This window comes from Pyxicephalus adspersus, chromosome 10, assembly GCF_032062135.1.
Source record: "Pyxicephalus adspersus chromosome 10, UCB_Pads_2.0, whole genome shotgun sequence".
Classification (NCBI taxonomy): Eukaryota; Metazoa; Chordata; class Amphibia; order Anura; family Pyxicephalidae; genus Pyxicephalus; species Pyxicephalus adspersus.
In genome coordinates this window covers 29,268,679-29,271,656 of record NC_092867.1, presented here as the reverse complement: position 1 = coordinate 29,271,656, position 2,978 = coordinate 29,268,679, and positions in this window count along the sequence as shown.

The window sequence follows — 2,978 nt, the reverse complement described above, 5'->3', positions numbered from 1 at the left end:
TTCCGATAAACTGGAAGTAGCGTTTGAGATAGGTATATTATTGGGAGAGCACCACAGCCACAGCCTCTCCGCTAGCCTGTAGGGTGCGGTCCTCTGCCATAAATTTAGCTATCTCAAATGCTGCTTCCAGTTTATCAGATTATAACTATTTAAACCCCATCGCTACACCCCTGATGGGGCCCACCAATCTGTTGTATACAATACTGAAACGTGTACATATCTATAAATGTGCAACTACCCATGAGGAAGCCTATCGGGCGAAAGGTGTCAAGTACCACGGTTACACGTATGCGGTCTATCTACTTATATGACTATTAATAGACATTGGGGTCATAATTGGGCCCACTAATCAGATACGCAGTAGTGATTTGTTCTAGTTCCATGTTTTATGGCTATCCATATACCTACAATTAGTTATGTTGTGTTAAGTTATGTCACTATAAAAATGTGTATTGTGTTTTGAGAAATGATCAATAATACAATACTATGTGCCTAAAAAAAAACCCTCAGTTTGTTCTGTTTCTTATATATATACATTGTTTTCGGGGTTGGGAGATACTCATTGAGGTCCTTTTAAATATTGGACACTCTTACTACACCCTTTAGTTCTTCTTCCTGGTTATCTTATCCATACAATGACTGCAGTACTTTTCATATCACTGAGCTACAACTATGCGCATGATCTGTGACTTCAGTTTGACTTTCGGGATTCCCATCATTATTCCATGTCATAGACAATCAGGTAAATTGTAGAAGAAGGTCACTGATGGTAGGTGTAGGTCCTAAACCTACAGTTTGTTTTGTTTTGGAGGAGGACAACAGTACCCAATACTGATCAGCTAAAAAAAAAAATACTATCTCCAGTCTATTACACACATTTATTTGGGATGGGGGGGCACATATAAATAAGCAAATTCTCTATGGGAGAAAATCAGAAGGTGGACTGGCTATCCCGGATCTTAGGTTATATTACATGGCAGCAGTACTTCAAAAATAAAGAGGAAAAGCAGTGGGTGGTTCTAGATGAGGCTTTGACCTCTTGTGATTTATCTACCCTACCCTGGGTACAACCATTGTTTCGTTTCTTGTCACCGCTTACCCGACCTACAGTACATACGGTGCTTTCTCTGTGGGATTCCTTACTTAAAAGGAATTTATTATCCTCCAGACTGGGTCCCTTAACACCCCTCTTTGATAAACCTGAATTTTCGCCAGCATGTGAAGTAACTAAATTCTTATTCTGGAATAAAGAAGACCAACCTTATATAGGAGAGATTTTACATAATGGAAAGATACCTTCATTAAGGGAACTACAGGTCCCCCGTACAATATATATCTCCACATGGCTGGCCTATAATTAAATACGGGCATATAGTCTGACTTTGCACTCATTTTCTTTAAACCTTAGAACGCCCTCAGAATTTAAGTGACACATGGAGTGGCATATATATCAACTTTTATTGTTTTGAAACCAGGTTTACCACACTTTATTAAATATTGCGAAAGAGATATAGACATTTCCCTGGATCAGGAACACATCTCTAAGGCATTTATCCTGACCCATACCATGTCTAGATCCAGCAAAGACCAAGAAAGGTCTTATAAGATCCCTATTCGCCTACATGTTGGAGATGTGAACAGGCACAGGGATTCATGCTCCATATTTGGGACTCATGTCCACCTGTTGGTATTTTATGGCAGAAAATCTTTGACCTTTATAACAGAAATATAGACTCTGATTTACACCCACACTCTTTTACTCTCTTGCATATTTTACCCGGGTCCTTAAAAAGTTTTAAGAAGGATCTGCTGCGTTATTTCATCGCAGCTGGACAAAGGATAATTGCTAGGCACTGGGGTACTTCTGTATCCCCTTCTATGACAGGATGGGTTTGTGAAGTCAACAACATTGAAGCCATGGAATCCCAGATAGCATGGGAAGAAAATAGAGAAGCTACACATACCTCATGGGACCTATGGGTTCATTATTAAGATTCTCAGGTGCTCCGCTGCTACCTGTCATAGAATGCCAATAAGGATATAACATAAGGTTGTAATTGATTTATTTTCTCTTTTTGATTATTCTGCATATGTACTTGAGTTTACTCAATATTCATTTGACTGTCTATTTGTTATTTTCCCTCCCCTCCCTTTTTCTCTTTCTGTACCCCTCCCTTTGTTTGTTATAACAAATTTAAAAAAATGAATTTACATAAAAATATACTGAACCTAAAGGGCCTAGGCACTGGCTGTGCACCCTTCCCCACCCCTAAATACAAATTTGGGCTCCAAGACATAGAATATTTCAATTTTTTTTGGAACGTAAAAGATTTTAATGACCCCAGAGATACAACATGCAAAATGAAGTTTTTACAGCACAGCCCTTGCCAGTTTCTTGAATATTAGTCCATGTCCCTTTGTTTTGTTATTTTAAACATGCACATTTGGCTTGGGGGTTACTCTTTGGCTTGGGGGTTACTCTTGTACACATGTGCAAAGGCCAGGGGCCAACTACATAATGTACCCTATATATATTACACAACTCCTGGGAAAATGACTAAACGTGTTTTTGTATATTACCAGTTCCAGCAGACATTTCCTTTTATATACTTTTTCTACACATTTAGGACCAAAGATGAAAATGATTTCTGTTATACAGTCTTTTTCAACCTTTTTCCCCCCAAGGAATCTTTAAAATAATTTTCAGGTCTCAGGGAACCCCTTTTCCAAAAAAAAAAATATCAGGGGTCCTTGAGAAATGTCATTGTGAGGAATGTCCCCCATACAATGCTGGTCAGAATGCTACCCTATATAGACAGCTGCAGAGATAAAAAGATTGTTAGTATAATGCATGGGGCTGTGCCAAGCGGTGTTATACCTGGAACTATGCAGACACTGCATCAGAAAGGACAGTCAGTTTCAGCTAATGAACCCCTTGCAATCTTCTGAAGAAACCCTTGACTTTCATAGAACCCTGG